The sequence below is a fragment of the Sminthopsis crassicaudata genome, chromosome 2 (assembly GCF_048593235.1).
Source record: "Sminthopsis crassicaudata isolate SCR6 chromosome 2, ASM4859323v1, whole genome shotgun sequence".
Taxonomy (NCBI): Eukaryota; Metazoa; Chordata; class Mammalia; order Dasyuromorphia; family Dasyuridae; genus Sminthopsis; species Sminthopsis crassicaudata.
Genome location: NC_133618.1, coordinates 589,442,896 through 589,460,139, shown reverse-complemented (window position 1 = coordinate 589,460,139; position 17,244 = coordinate 589,442,896).

Sequence of the window (17,244 nt, the reverse complement as noted above, 5' to 3'; positions counted from 1 at the left end):
TCCCCAGTTGATGGGCATTCAATTTCTAGTTTCTTGCCACTACAAAAAGGACTGCTACATTTTTGCCCATGTAGGGGTCCTTTTCCCTTTTTATGATCTCTTTGGGATACAGAACCATTAGAGACACTGCTAGATCAAAGGGGTATGCCCTTTGGGCACAGTTCCTTGGATCAGGTCATAATTCCACCAACAATGTATTAGTATCCCAGTTTTCCCAAATCCCCTCCAATATTTATTGTTATCTTTTCCTGTCATCTTTTGCTCTCAGTTTTAGGAGGAAGCTTGAGTCAATGAGAGAGGCTAGACATCCCCATATTCTTAAGAGTATATCACTAGGGGAGGGGTGAAATTTAACATAGCTAGCTTTCAGGCAGTAAGGAGTCAGAATTATTGTTGCAATAGGAAAAAGTATGCTTGGCAAATGTGTTGAGATCTAAAAGTGATTATGCTTTTATTAGAATTACAACATAAGCACACTAAATACTGTTGCTTTATTTGTGAATGGGAAAGCATAGAGTAAAGGGGCAGGGGAGAAGGGAACTGGACTATTCTCTCTCTATATATTTTTTAAAAACCACAATACAACAAAAGAAAAAATTGATCCCAAGAAAGAAAAAGAAAGAAAAAATATAAGGAAATCAGAGATCATTTTAGGAAAAGCTTTCTTATTACCATTGCACAATAAACTTAATGAAAACTAATAAAAAGTTGTCTTTATGAGATATCCAAATGATATACATTTTCTTTATTTGCAAAATAAATTTCAGAGAATCAAAAAGGATACATTTGTTATTTTTCTTTAAAGAGAAGCATTTATGGGTCCCCCAATAAAAAAATTAACATATTGAAATATTAATTAAGATGAAGAATCTCCATGGGAACCATAATTTAAAAGTAAAAACTTTTAGAAAAATTGTCAGGCAGAAAATTACCAAGAAATTGTCATTGATCTTAAAGCCTATAAAGTTGTAGAATATGACATAGCATATCCATTTCTTAGGTACACATTTGTGTTTTTTTTCTAGAAAACCTAGGCACTATCAGAGTTAAGCACAGAAAATATTTCCTACAAGAAATTTCCACAGCAGAAATATCATGGTAAAGCATTTCAATAGGGACTACTACATGCCAGGCACTGTGCTAAGTACTTCATAAATAGTATCTCATTTGATCCTCACAACCTTGGAAAGTAGGGGCTATTATTTGTCTCATTTTTACTTGAGGAAACTGAGGCAACAGAAGCTCAGGGCCACACAGCTAATAATGAGGCTGGATTTGAAATCAGGTCTTTACAACTATAAACCCAGCATTCTATGCACTAGGCTATCTACCTGCTTCAATTACTGTAGGATATTGAAGAGGGGTATTTCCTAAGTGTAACTAAAATATGAAATAATTAATAGTTACATTACAGGTGAGATAAATGAACACCATTTTGCTTAGTTAAAAATGAATTTTTAATATATAAAAATATGATTCTCAGAAAAAAAAACAGTGATAGATAAAATCTGAAGCCATATTTGAGATGAGCAGCAGAAAAGGGGGTGAGAGACTTCACTTATTATTTTAGGCAAAACAGAAAATCATGTTTTTTGTTTTAAATATTCAGGACCTCAACATTTCTCTTTTAGATTTAGATAAATTCGACAGAAGATAAACAGAAAAAGAAGATAAAAATCTGAACAGAACATAAAAATATAATATTGGATAAGAAAAATATTAGACCATCAGTAATTACTGAATTTGAATATATTTGTTTGTTTTTAGTTGGCACATTTACACAGATGATTCATATGATATAATATGAAGAACTCATAAATATTGAATATACCTTTTATAAACTGCAAAGACTAATAATTAAAATTAATCATGGAATATTATCAAAGGATTCAAACTTTAAAATATTGGCTAATTTGATATTTTTAAAGAAAGAAAACAAATTATCAAAAAAAAAAGAAACAAAAAAGAAAAAACAAAGGAGAAGAAATAAAAATATGTTGTTGTTATTTACTATCATTAATCATAGTCAATGACAAGCCAAGGAAACTAAAATTTTTAAAGAAATAGTAATTATGAGGTCCTTGGTAGCTAAAAGGTCGGTGTTAATAGCAGAGAGCCTGTATTACTATAAACAGTCTGGAAGTCAAGCTGCCTGAGGTAAGCAGGGAGGAGAACTGATACATTATCTCTTTAAGTGGATTTTTAAATTTTTATTAGCTTTTTTGTTATCTAAGTAGCCTTTATTACAAATTGGCCCAAGTTGAATTGCTTGTTCAGTTCCTTACATTGAAAAACCCTAAAATTACTGTATCCAAGCAGAAGGCCAGGTTAATTCTCTCTTATAAAAGAACCTACCTGTACCTCATTTCCTTACTTATTAGGTCTCTTACTCCTTTTTAGGGTTAGCCTTAACCTGTATAATTCTTTGTGGGTTCATTAGGAACCAAAGCCTTATGGCAGCAAGTTCATTAGGATTTAGTCTGCCTAATGGCATCTTCTCCCCTGTTATAGTGTCTTCCCCCTTTCCACTAGGAAACTTAGCTCATGTTTTTCCCCTTGTTAATGGATTAGCTTGCCAGTCAAATGCTTAATAACAAAATCTTTGCCTTTTTATTTGGAGATGGTCTAAGCCTACAAATTCTTTTGAAATTGTGATACCAACTTGTAACCCCAATATATTCTAGGGTTCAGCACTTCTACATCCCTATATCCTATTAGTAGCATTCATAGAAGAATAAGAAAGGAAATAATCTAAACAACTGATCTCAGAAAGAGAAATTGTACAATCCACAAATGAACATCCACAAATTAAATAAGTGAATTCTGCTACTTTATACTGGGACCAAGTTGAATGTACATCATGAATGCAGAGATTGTTCAAGATTAAGAAAACTACAAGTAAAATATATCATACTAATAACAAAAACAAATGTTCATATCAACCAATGCAGAAAATTCCATGAACAAAATATAACACTTGCTTATATTTTAAACACTAAAAATAACCATAAGAATAAAAGGATTATTGCTTAATATGACCAAAGGTACTTATCTAAAACCAAAAGATGGCATTCTTTCTGATAGAGAATCCAATTTAGTTCAATTCAACAAATAATTGAAAAGGTTTCTTTTTTCATGATTTGACTGTACCAATACATAAAAAATGACCTTACTATCTAAATTAAATTATATATCTGGTAGTATGTTTGCATACTACCAGATATATAATTTAATTTAGATAGTAAGGTGCAAACAAAACTATCAAGAACTTACTTTGGAGGATTGAAAAAATAATAACAAATACATTTGAAAGAACAAAAGCTCAAGAATCTCAAGAGAAATAATGAAAAAACTAGAAGGCCTAATATTACCAGATTTCAAACTATATTACAAAGCAGTAATCATAAAAACTATTTGCTATAGGTTAAAGTTTAGAGAAGAAGCTCTGTGAAAAAGAATAGTTAGATAAGTCCCAAAAACAATCAAGCACAGAAAACCTGCGATTAATAAACTGGAAAAACAAAACACTAGAGGAAGGATTCTCTATTCAGTAGAAATGCCTGAAAAACAGTAATAAGAGTTTAGCAATAAAATCTTATATCACATACCCCAGTAAACCCTCAATGATTATGTAACCTTTATATTAAAGGTTATATCATAAAAAATATTAGATGAAAATTTTAAAAGGAAACTTTCAAATCTATGGTTAGGGAAAAATATTTAACCAAAATAAATAAATAATAAAGATGATCCTAAAGGATAAAATAGACAATTTAGATTACAGGCAACTTTTATTAAAAACAATTAAGAAATTTCTGTACAAGAACAATTAATATAATTAAAATAAGAAACCTCTTAATCAAGAGGAAAAAAAATCTTTGACTCAGATATCCAAAATATATCGGGAATTGACACAAAATATTTAAGACGCTGATTCATTCTTTAAAAGAAAAGTTTTCAGAAAATGAAATGTAAATGAAAAAACAACCATATGAAAAAATACTTTGAATCAGTGCTAAGAGAAATGAAAAATTTAAAACTACTGAAATATTATTTCATAACCCTCACGTGGCAAAGATAATAAAAAACAGAAATAGTTAATATTAGGGAAATTGTAAAATTATAATTGTTCTAAACTATTGGCAGACCTATCCCATCCATTCAGAACATAATTTGTGAGAAAAATCACTATTGCAGTTATACTCTGTGACCCAAATATCCCACTACTGAGCATATATATTCTTAGTAACTATCACATAAAGATCATTCATGTTTTTTTAATTGAAAGGGGTAAAGGCAAGATGGCAAACTAGCATTAACACACACAGCTGATCTCTATCCTGGAACTCCCTCAAAGAAACTTAGAAAATGTGCTGTGTTAACTATTGACGGGGAGGTCCAAGGAAAAAACAAAAATAACAGTGTAGCAATGACCCAAGTTACACCATATCAAGAGTAGTGTATCTCATTCAGGGTACCAAATTTTAGTAGACATTAGTAAGCTAGTGTGTATCTGAGTGGGCTAGAAATGTATAGAGGAGAACAGTGAAAATGATGAAGAGCATAGAGGATCATATGAGCATCATTTGAAATTTTATTTCAATATTTAGCCTGAAGAAGAAAAAAATGAGAGAGCAATATAAACTCTCTACAAGTATTTAAAGACTATGACACAAAAGAGAAATTAGACTTACTCTTCTAGGACCTAGGGGGCAGAAATAGGAGCAAAGGAATGTGAGAAACATAACAAATTGGAAGGAGTAATGACTCTGGAGCCAGTGGACAGAGATTCAAACCGCACCTCTATGACCTTGGGCAAGTAACATAATAACTTAATAACTCTGAGTTTCAATTTCCTCAATTAATAAAATGAGATCCCTTTCCAGATATATATCTGTGATATTATAAATCTGTCTTTTGAACTTTTGCTACTATTCAGATCTATTGTCCTATAGGACAAATTTAAACTTAATTTTAGGAATAAACATTAACAATTTGAACTTTGCAAAGTGAAATTCTTTAAGTGGTTTAAGATGGGCACAGGGTTTTGAATCAGGAAGACCAAGGTTCAATTCTTGTTTTGTACTAATAGTTAATAGTTTCAAAACTAATAATTTTTGAACTAATAAGTATTAGCTATGTTATCCTAAGCAAGTCAAGCTTCTTGACTCAGTTTCATCATTTGTAAAATGAAGAGGATCCCTTCTAGTTCTACACCTATGATCATATAATAGCATCTGCTTTTGTTCAGATCTAAGATCCTATAAATTGCAAAAAGGGAAATTTAGATTTGATATAAGAAAAATTATTCAAGGGACCCAAATATCAAATCAGCTGCCTTAAAAGATAGTGGATTCACCTTAGTGGAAGTCTTCTAGGCTTCTAGGAAGAAAAACAGAAGAAGAAGAAGAAGGAAGAAGAAGAAGAAGAAGAAGAAGAAGAAGAAGAAGAAGAAGAAGAAGAAGAAGAAGAAGAAGAAGAAGAAGAAGAAGAAGAAGAAGAAGAAGAAGAAGAAGAAGAAGAAGAAGAAGAAGAAGAAGAAGGAGGAGGAGGAGGAAAGAGGAGGAGGAGGAGGAGGAGGAGGAGGAGGAGGAGGAGGAGAGGAAGAAGAAGGAAGGAGAAGAAGAAGAAGGAAGAAGAAGAAGGAGAAGGAAGAAGAAGAAGGAGAAGAAGAAGGAGAAGAAGAAGGAGAAGAGGAAGGAGGAAGGAGGAAGGAGGAGGAGGAGGAGAAGAAGAAGAAGGAAGGAGAAGAAGAAGAAGGAAGAAGAAGGAAGAAGAAGAAGGAGAAGGAAGAAGAAGAAGGAGAAGGAAGAAGAAGGAAGGAGAAGAAGAAGAAGGAAGAAGAAGAAGGAGAAGAAGAAGAAGAAGAAGAAGAAGAAGAAGAAGAAGAAGAAGAAGAAGAAGAAGAAGAAGAAGAAGAAGAAGAAGAAGAGAAAAAGGAGGAGGAGGAGGAGGAAGAAGAGGAGGAGGAGATGATGATAATAAGGATGCCAAGTGATTCAGTCAGTTTTCTCCAGAATCCTTGGCATGAACTATGTTCAACAGAAAACCCATTTAGGAAAAATATATGATTTAGTCCTTGGTGCTAACAATCACTACCATAGTAAAAAAAAAAAATAACAAAAAAAAAAAAAACAACAACAACAAAAAAACCCTTTGAATGTGGAAATGATAAAGATACTAAATAGCTCCTAGTTTACGTCACCCAATCCCAATCCTGGACCTGTCAATTAATAAATATTTATTAAGTACTTACTAGGGTACAAGGTCCTGAGGGATGGAAATAGGAGAAATGCAAAGCATATTGTAAAGAAAAGCCTCTTCTGATCTTCCCAAATGCTGGTGCCTCCCTCATAAAATTATATTGTGTTCATTTTGTATACCCTTGTAAGTGTACATGCCTTACATTATAGAATGTAATCTCCCTGAGGGCAGGGTGATTACCTTTTTGTCTTTGTGTCCCTAATACCCAGCACAGTGCCTGGTACATAGGAAGTACTCAATGAATGTTCACTGACGATGTTGAGGATGCATTGATAAACAGTTGGGGTTGGGAGGATTGTACATAAAAGAAATGTACACTTTGAGAGTGTCAGGGTGGGAGGATATCACCCAACAATATTCAACTGTATATGGTAAATTCTAAACAAGTAGCTCATATAGTGTTATGAAATAATAATCATAACAGCTGATTTTATAGAGTGCTTTAAGATTAAAAAGTATTTTATATCTGTTCTCTCATGTGTTCCTTTAAGAAAAATGAGGCACATAAAAGTCAAGTTCAATAGTTGTGTGAAGCAGGTCTTCCTAGTGCTGAATACTGCATCATTATTCCTCACTATCCTTCAAATTTATAGAAAGGAGAGATCATGGTAAGATGGAATGGTCCAAGAGAATGTGATATTAAACTAGGAAAGTTTTGGGCAAGCAGAGCTAGGGAATGAGGTGGGTATTCTGGAAAGAAATATAGAAATATAAGAATGAGGATTATCTTATATTCATAAAGCTCCTTTTACTCATCAAAATACTTTCAAATCTATTTTCTCACTTGATCTTAATTCAAGAAGGGAAGGAGAAAGTACTTCCAGCTGTTGTTGTTAGTCCAATTCCTCAGGACCCTGTTTGGGGTTTTCTTGGCAAAGATACTAGTTTGACATTTCCTTATCCAGTTTTTATTTTTCATAATGAGGAAACTGAGGCAAACAGGGTTAAGTATCTTGCTCAGGGTCACACAGCTAATGGGTGCCTGAGTTAAGATTTGAACTCAGATCTTCCAGATTCCACCTTGGCATTCTGTCCACGGTACCACCTAGCTGCCCTATGATTTGACAAGTGAACAACTAAAGCCCAGAAAAGGTCAAATGTTTTTACTCAAAAACAAGAGAACTTATTAGTGTCAAAATCATCTCCAAATGGCTATTTGCCAATTAATAAACATTTATTAAGTACCTACCACATACCAGGAACTGTGCCAAGGATTGGCAAATTGGAATCAGATTGGAGAGAATACTGAGCTAACGAATTTAAACTTGAGGACATGAAGTAAAATGAGCAAAACTGGACTTCGTAAAGATGAATCAGCAAGCAGTATCGATGATGGATTCAGAGAAGAGGAAGAGATTAAGGGGGGCAAGAATACTGGTTAGGAAATGATTGAAAAAAATCTAGGCATCAGTTGATAAAGGACTACGTTAGTATCAACAGACACCTCCCAGGAGTAAAAGGAGTTCATTCTTTATGGATCTGGCTAACTTTTGTGGTTTTCCCCTCTTTTAAACTTACTCAATTATTTAAAGAATGCTCTAAGAAGCTACAGCACAATTTACAAGTAGAGAGGTAGATTTGTAGTACATGCATTCTCACAGGTCTCAAAGAGGACAATGTAATCATTCCAATCTCGCTTGTAAAATCCTACCCTCAACAGTTGGTGGGGTGTTTTGGTTTTTTTTTAAGAGTCAGCAAAATGTCATTTTTGGCAAAGAAAGGCAGAATCTTAGGAGGCAAGAGATAAGTGCAAAAATCTGCCAAGTCTTGAAGGTCCCTTCATAAACTGTGATTTATCTTTCAGCCTTTTATTTGTTTATCATCTCTCTGGGCCAGAAGTACAGTGGTTGGTGTTAGTGGGCCTCTTTGGGGTAATTTGATACTCCTTGGGAAGGGGTCTTGTGAAAGCTGAGCCGGGCCTGGAGTAGGCCACAATGGCCTTGCAAATATCCCCACTACTCACTCTTCTTCCCAAAGCTTTACTTCATTGCTGCATGGAGGTCAGGAATTCATAGTGGCTGGGGCTGCTACTCAGTCCCAACAGTGGAGGAAAGCCAACAGAGTTGATTCCTATTTGCAAAAGCCAAGGACCCATTAAAAAAAGGGGGTGATGGTGGGGAGTAGTGTAGTGGGAAGGGGTTGCTCACCTCTCTGGAATATATCCAAATCCCCTATTTCAGAGGCATGAAGCAGTCAGGGGTCAGAAGGCTGCTTTCTTAAAGGGGCCAGGGACCTATGAAGGTTGAAAAGGAGCTGCTGAGGTAGGATTGATTAGTCACTGTTAGAGGGGGAAAGGACCTTAGAGACTCGTTCAACCTCCTTATTTTATAGATGAGAAAATTGACTCAAAAAGAGGAAAGAATTTGTTATAGATGCAGCAGCCAGAACTAAAACTCAGATCTTCTAAACAGTGCAAAAGATCCAGTTTATCAGAAAAGGGAGACAAGAAAAGTATAAAACAGGCCTTTTCCCCCCATCTTGTGTGTTCGCCATAGCCCACTAATTTCTTTAATTTCTATCACCAGTGAAAAATTTGTGCCAACGGTGAAGAAGTTATACCAGATTATAGTCCCCAAATTTCTGGATGCATTCATTCAAAGTAATTAGTTCAGACTCTTGTTCAGCCCTAGGAAAAAAATCACAAACTTTTAAACTATATAGAAGGCAATAAAAATGTATTTTATACATATATAACAGCTATATATATATATATATAAATCAAATGGTCAGAAATGGCTTGATTGTGACAATGTTAGCCAAACCATTTTATATTCATATGGCATTTTTAACCTGCCAAGTGTTTTCACATTCTGAACAAGTATTATTATCTCTATCCTAAGCATCTCCAGACTTTGCTGCACACCCTGCTGCAACATCCTAAGGACATCCAGGTCTTCCTATCTGTACTGACTCTGTAACCTGAGGACAATAAGACCTTTCAACTGGACTCTGTTGTTTCCCTTAATTGAAATAAAGTCTGTTCTGCCAGTGAGTAATAGAACTGTGTCTAGAAGTCTCTGTCATCTGAAGCAAATCTCAAAGATCTGCAAAGTCAATTTGTTGAAAGTTATCAGGTTCCTCCCATTTTATAATGCAGATCTTAGCATGAATCAATAATTTCCTAGTATGACCACTCTCATAGAGAGTGATCCACAGGTCAAATTTATTGAAGAGTATCCTGGGCTTTTCAGTTTTTCACCAGCAGCAAAGAACATTTCTCACAAGTGAGATAATTCCTGGGAATGGGATGAGAAGGAACATTTCAGAGGTTGCTCATACTCAAAGCAGTTTTAGCTTTTTCCAATTGCTATCTCAGCAGATGGGTTTCTCAAGGAACCACATGCTTTGATAATCTAAAAAGCAAAATCATACCAATCAAAACTAACTCCTGGTTAGAACTTAAAATATAGAACTATTTTGATATGTTCCCTCTCCTATCCAGTTCCCCAGAGGTCTGTTGTTGCTTTAGGTGATGGAGAAAGTTTTACAGAAGAGGCTGGTGGGCCAATGATAGGAACAGCAAGAGGTCTTCATTATGGACACTTTACCAACTCTAGGAAGGCTTGTGGCTTAACTTAGAACTCAGAGATGATCTTTGGACCACAGCAAGAGGGAGGAAAGGGATCAATGATCCAATGATAAACAGCCCTTCTAATCTAGTGCTCAGGTTATCCTGGGATCTCATCTCTCTTCTTAGGGGAAGAGTATCTTTTAGGGTCATCAAATCGGCATCTCTGATATCACAGAAAGGAGGCAACAGTTAAGAATTTTTCAATATATCAAAATTCCAGATTTATTTTGGAAGAGAAGGGGAAGAAAAATTTAATCAGATGATGGAGAGTTGAGAAATGAGGAAAGCATCTGCATAGAAAAGGAATATTATTTCACAAAAGAAGACTAGATCTGGGAAACCAGAGATTTTGTGACTGCTTTGTTACTGCTCACAGAGAAAGGGCCATTGCACTTGATGATAAATACCTATTTCAGACTGGGGCCATCCTACAGAGACTTACTTTAATTTTACCTTTGCTCCTAGAGACACTATAATAGAGACTGCTTTATGCTGCACAAGTGGGGATTCCTCACATTTTGGAAGGTCTCAAATGAACCTCAGAAAGGACCTCCTTCAGGCAGATGGCAAGCAAGACAAATGTGAAAACTACTCTCATAAGCAAAGAACTATAATAAAGTTGAGCTAAAAGCCACCCTTGAGAGTCTCTATTACTAGAGAGGAATTGTGGCTGTTAGGTGGAGTAGGGAACAGACCACTAGGTCTGGAGTCAGGAAGATCCAAGTCCAAATGCAGCATCAAACACTTGGTAGTTCTGTGACCTTAGACAGAAACCAATGCCAGTCACATTGATCTATATCTTGTCTTGGACTGTAGTGAGTGTTGAAGTTGATGTTTGCACAACTCTGTCTCACTCAAATCTAATTTACTTGCAAATCAAGACATCTTCCTCCTGGTGTCATTGATTTTCTTTGAGAATGATGTGTGAACAAGCCACTCTGCACCTCAGTTTTATCAACTGTAAAATTGGGACATTGAAAACATCTACCTTGCAGGGTTGTGGTAAGAATCAAATGAGATAATACTTGTTAAGTGCTTAGCACTGTGTCAGGTACATAGTATATGCTATATAAATCCTCATTCCCCTATATTCTCCATCCTTTACAGCAGATAATTTAAGAGTCATTTATAAGCACAACTATAATACAGTTTGTGATTTTCTTCCTTTCATGTTTTTCTGTCTAGTTTCACCTTGCATGTTTACTTAAAAAAATTCATTCCCCCATATTTTTGCAAAGCTCTTTGTTCAAAATCTACATAATCTAAATATTATCTCCATTTAAAAATGAGCAAACTGACAGATTCAGTGACTCATATAAAATCCCAGAGCTAATAAGCTATAGGATCATACTTTTAAAGGAAGAAGATACCTTGAAGGTTATTAAATCCAACTTTCTCATCTTATAAAAAAAGGAAACTGAGGCAAAGACTGGCTAAATGGTTAGCTTAGAATTATAAACCTAGCAAGTATCTGAGACAATATTAAAATCCAAGTTTCTAGACTCCAAGTATGGCCCTGAATTCACTATCCTATGCCTTCTATGTCCTTAAAGCGTAGACACCCTGAAAGAGATGAGCCAAAATCAAAAAGAGATAAAGCAATAATCTAAAATAGGAAATTAAGGGTTGAATTACTTTCCTAAGAACACAGTGTTTTGGGATAACTGTACATGGATATGCCCAGGGAACATTCTACCAAAACAAAGGAATTACTTACTGTAGAAACTTTCTAGAATGCTCAGCTAGTTTTTTTTGATTTTCCATTCAGATTCCATAGTGGATAATCCATTGGGTTAAAATCTCCCTGAGACACTTACTAGCTTTGTGACCTTAGCCAAGACATTTAAATTGTCTTAGTTTGAGTTTCCTCATCTGGGTTCCTGAGAACCCAGGTTCTTGAGAAAACCCAAAGAGATTTAGATAGATAGATAGATAGATAGATAGATAGATAGATAGATAGATATAGATAGATAGATAGATATGTATGTATAGTGTCTTGCAAACCTTAAAGTATTATATAATGGTGATTATCCACCATCATGATATCATCAATCGTCATGATCATGATCTTCATCTTCCTCACCATCCTCATCATCATCATTTCACCCTCTTCCCCCTCAATAAAAGATTCTGAACTCCTTCCTTCTTTCAAACTCTAAGCTGAAGATTAGAGGAAGCTTCAATTGGATTTACCATTAAAAAGAAGCTTTATCAGTGTCTTTATGGTGCAACTGAGTGGTCCAGTGGATAGAGCTCTGAGTTCAAATTTGGTCTCAGATTCTTACCAGATGTGTGACCCTAAATTAGTCACTTTAACACTGTTTTGCCTCAATTTCCTCATTTGGGGGGATGAACGGGACAAGGAAATGACAAACCACTCTAGTATCTTTGCCAAGAAAAATCCCAAATGGGATTATGAAGAATTGGAAATGATTGAACAACAAAATCCTTTAAAAGCTAAAGGAGCATTAATTGAGACTTTACTTCAGTAACCTTAAAAAAAAATGGAAAAGGGAGAAATAGGTTTTCCAAACTATTCCCTGCTATCCCCCAACCTTACTAATGAGATCATCTTTGCATATCTAAGTGTAGTGCCACAATTGCCTCAACCTCCAGCTTCAGTGTTTTTGGCTTTAGAAAGGGCTCTAAATAAGCTTCTGTTATAGTTTTCAAAGGAAAAACTCCTATCTATCAATAACCATATGACAAAGTTGTCCAAAACACTGATAATTAGTGACATGAAAATTAAAGCAACTCTGAGGTTCCACCTCACACACACCTCACACACACGAGACTGACAAAAATGAAAAAAAATAAAAATAACAAGCATTGGAGGGGCTTTGGGAAAATAGACATACTATAATGCACAATTGGTGGACCTCTGAATCACTCCAGTCATTCTGGAAAGTCCCTATATTCCCAAGTCATTAAGCTGTGTTCTGCATACTCTTTGACCCAGCAATAACACTTGTGTATAGGATCTATATCCTAAAAGAAAGAGGAAGGAAGAAAGAAAGAAAGAAGAAAGAGAAAGAAAGAAAGAAAGAAAGAAAGAAAGAAAGAAAGAAAGAAAGAAAGAAAGAAAGAAAGAAAGAAAGAAAGAAAGAAAGAAAGAAAGAAAGAAAGAAAGAAAGAAAGAAAGAAAGAAAGAAAGAAAGAAAGAAAGAAAGAAAGAAAGAAAGAAAGAGGGAGGGAGAGAGAAAGAAGGGAGAAAAAAAGAGGAAAGGGGGGAAAAACAAAGAAAAAAGTAAAATAGAAATAAATAAGAATCACTGAAATATTGTTAGTACACAAATCCTGAAGGAAGATCAGAATCACAAACAAGCAAGATAGCTTTGAAATTTATGGATTAAAATTATTTTTTACCATATTATGTTATATTATATAATAAATTATATTTTAAAATAAAATTTTATCTAATAGAGAACTTCAGTATCATGCACAATTTTTCTTTACCATTATGTATTTGTAAATCCAATTTTGTGCAATGTTCATTAAATTCAAAATATCATGTTATTTTAATTACATAAGCCTATGCCAACAGTACAGAAAGTCCAAGGCCCTAGGTCAGAACTCACTCTCCCAGTGCTTGTTCCTTCATAAGAGTAGAGGGAAATTTATAAATGCCTATTTCTTCATGAAGTGTAAAGTACTTCTAGTCCAAATTTTTTGTTTTGTTTTGAAGTTATATTGATGTATTTTTAAAAACATCTTAGTAATTTCTGAAATACTTCTCTACTCTCTTCTCCTCCAAACAACTCCTAGATCTAAAATTCTTTCTTTGTAACCAAAAAAACATCAAAAGAGTCACCTGATACAATGACTTCATCTGGCAATGTATACAACATTCTTTCCTGATAGCCCCCTCCTCTCTGTTTAGAGAACAAAGAGATGTTTCATTATCTGTTGTCCAGGCTCATCCAATTTTTTTTTCTTTCTTTTTTTTTTTTTTTTTTTTTTTTTTTTGTCACAGGATTTCATCTTTTTTTTTTTTCTTTCTTTTTTTTTTTTTAACCTTGCCCTAATTCACAAGGCTGAAGTTGATTTGGGGATTTATTTTCCTTTGTTTCGTTCTTACTCTCCTCCTTGGCTTTTATGTTCTAAATTGCCATTCATCAGATTTACGCTATACCTATGTAGAGCAGCTCCCAGCTCTCCCAGGTGGCCCTTGTTTCCTCCTCCTGCCTCTGATGATGGGTAGGCATCCACTCTGGCTTCTCCACCACTGGTGCCTGGAGCACTAAATGAAAGACAGTCTTTTATCATTGGACCCTTTTTACCTTCTTTTTTTTCTTTCATTTCTTATGAAAGTGTAAAGGTCTTTTTCAAAAGCAGCAAAATTATTCAAAACAATAACAACAATTTTTTTAAGTAGCTAGGCTACAAAAGTTAGCAAGCATGCTCAGTCCTCTGCCCTTTATTCTTTTTAAATAGCACGACATTACATAGGAAGAAGGTCCTTCTATCTGATTGTGTTACTTTTTGCTGAAGTCAATTCTCTTAAAAGCCTGAGCTACTTAACAGGGGTAAGATATTCCCAATTCCCTTGGTATCCACTCTTTTAGACCACAAAGTTACTACCAAGAAAGGAAGGCAATATGCATATGATCATTATCACATATTAGAAAGATTGCATATATCTAAGATCTTTATGAAACATTATGAATATGGATTCCTGGAATAATAGAATGTTTAATAATAGAAAAAATTTTAGAGTCTTTCCTAACTTTTCACAAGATCTGGAACTCTAAGGAGAGCTGAGTAATCATCTTGCTCTGACTCCTTAAGATAAGGAGGAGAAGGAAATTGAGGTTCTATGACTTGCCTAAGATTACAGAGGTAGTAAGGTAAAACAGTAATACTAGTCAGTCAACAGGCATTTATTAAACACCTACTATGTACTGGACACTGTTCTAAATTCTAAGGAAAGACAAAACACAAGTTCTTACTCAGAGTTTGAAGGAGGCAACATGCAAATTATATACAAATAAGACATCTACAAAGTAAATTTAAGATAATCAATAAAGAGAGGCAACTAGATGGCCTAATGGTTAGAGCACCAGCCCTGAAGTCAGGAGGACCTGAGTTCCAATCTGGTCTCAGACACTTAACACTTCCTAGCTATATGACCCTGGGCAAGTCACTTAACCCCAATTCCCTCAGGGGAAAAGAAGATGATTAATAAAGGGAAGGTGCTAACTTGAAGAGAGAGAAGGAAGGATTTCTTGCAAAAAGACTTTAACCCAGACTTGAAGGAAACCAGAGGTAGAGATAAGGAGGAAGAGAGTTCTAACTAGGGATGAAACTACCTATAGAGAGTACCATACCAATGGGCTTTGTGACTCATGTTATACCTGGGATGGGGAGTAAGAGTGTCCTCTTCTAAAAATACCAAAGGGATCAACATTACTGTATTACAGGTGGGGGAACGAGTAAGGTGTAAAAATACTGGAAATATAAGAATTGCCCATGTTATGGAGATCATGTAGGTAAGGAGTCACTGTTAACTCTTTCAGGTCCTGAAATAAATCACAGGTCCTTGTCCCTTGAAAAATCTAGTTCCTGTTTTCCAACACCAACTGCTGATTATGTGACACTGAATAGTCAGTTGACCATCATCAGTCCAAATTCTGTTGAATTTGGTTCAGGAAATGAAAGAGATAGTTATTTGTGGTATAGTAAAACATGTCTGGTCTAATTATGAGTTTCCAGAAGACATTAGATTAGGCTTTCTTCTTTCATAAATCCTGAAGGTAGGATGCTTTGTATCTTTTTGCCAAATATAAGTAAATATCCCTTTCATTTCCTGAACTTAGTCTGCTAATTTGAATGGCTTTCTGAGATTCTCCAAAAGACATGAAACCAGGTTCTTGAAGTTGCATCTTGGAAAACCAGAATGAGATTCTAGACCCACAATGAGACTCTGGACCCACATTATTGACTTGCATATATTATTGCTGCCCAGATAGGGATTAGTTTGGAAACTCTAACATTCATTTTATTGGAAGATTTAAAAAAAAGTAATTTTAGTAATTCATGTTAACAGTGAGCTCTCTCAGAAACCTACTAGCTTCACAGCTCTTTCCAATTTCCATTGTATTGCTACTATTATACAAAGTGTATGGAAAATGTTAAACATCTATAAAGAAAGGGGTACACTGATTACTCTACCTACATAAAGGTAACTATCTTTATTAGGTAACAACACTTCTTCATTGAATTATTCAATCAGGACTAGGTGAGAATGAGGAGTAGCCTCCTTGAATCAGTTCTAAAGATAGTTCAATTAGATGCAAAAGTATGTGGCTAAAATCTAGGGACCCATAGCAAGGATGCTATTTTAGCCAAGAAGATAAAGTTGAAAAGGTTATTTTGAATTTTATTATTAGGGAAAGATTTCGATTCATAGGAAACATTTACAAAGTTTATATTTAAAAATAACAACTGACATTTATATAGTGTTTACTATGTGCTACATGTCAGTCTAAGTAAGCATTTTCCAATGATCTCACTTGATCCTCAGAACAACCCTAAGAGGTAGATGCTATTATTATCCCTATTTTATAGATAAGAAAATTGAAGCAATCAGAGATTAAGCGGGCTTGTCCAAGATCACAGAGCTAGAAAGAATCTGAGATCATATTTGAACTCAGGTCTTCTGTCCAGTTTCCAAGTTTCACCCACGGAACCACCTAGATGCCATTTATTTTTAAGTAAAGCTTAAATGTTCATCTTTTTAAAAATTTAGGCTAGTTAAATTTTAGTTTCTTTAGTAGGTTGATGATTTTAAGATTGTCCGTTATGATTGTTAGATCAATATTTGACTTTTTAAAAATCTATAAAAAGTCCCAGTTGTATAGCATAATAAAATATGCTATATACAATACACCTATGGGTAGAATAAGGAAGAGTTCCAGATTTGAATACCACTATATAAAAAACAAAGGTGAAAGTTAGAATTCTGTGTATAGGGAATAATGTCAGTTTGCCTAGAACAAAGAATGAAGGGGAATAGTTTGAAATTAGCTGGAAAAGGGAGGTGGAAGCCAGATAGTAATAGACTTTAAAGGCCAGTTTAAATAAATTATATTCTACTTGAGAGGTCACAGGGAACCACTGAAAATTTCTGAGTAGAAGAATGATATAGACAGATTCAAATTTTTAGAAATGTTCATTTGGAAGTTTTAGAGAAGATGGACTACAGTTGAAAGTAAGTTCCTTGTTGATCAGGACTGAATCATCATTTTATCTATATTTCCAATTCTTAGTATAGTACCTGGAACACAGTAGATGTCCAATAAATCCTAAGTATATATGTTTCAGTTGGAGAAGGAATAAATGAAAAGCAAAGGGATATTACAAAGCTACTTTAATAGTTTGGGGAAGAGGCAAGAAGGGCCTAAACTAGG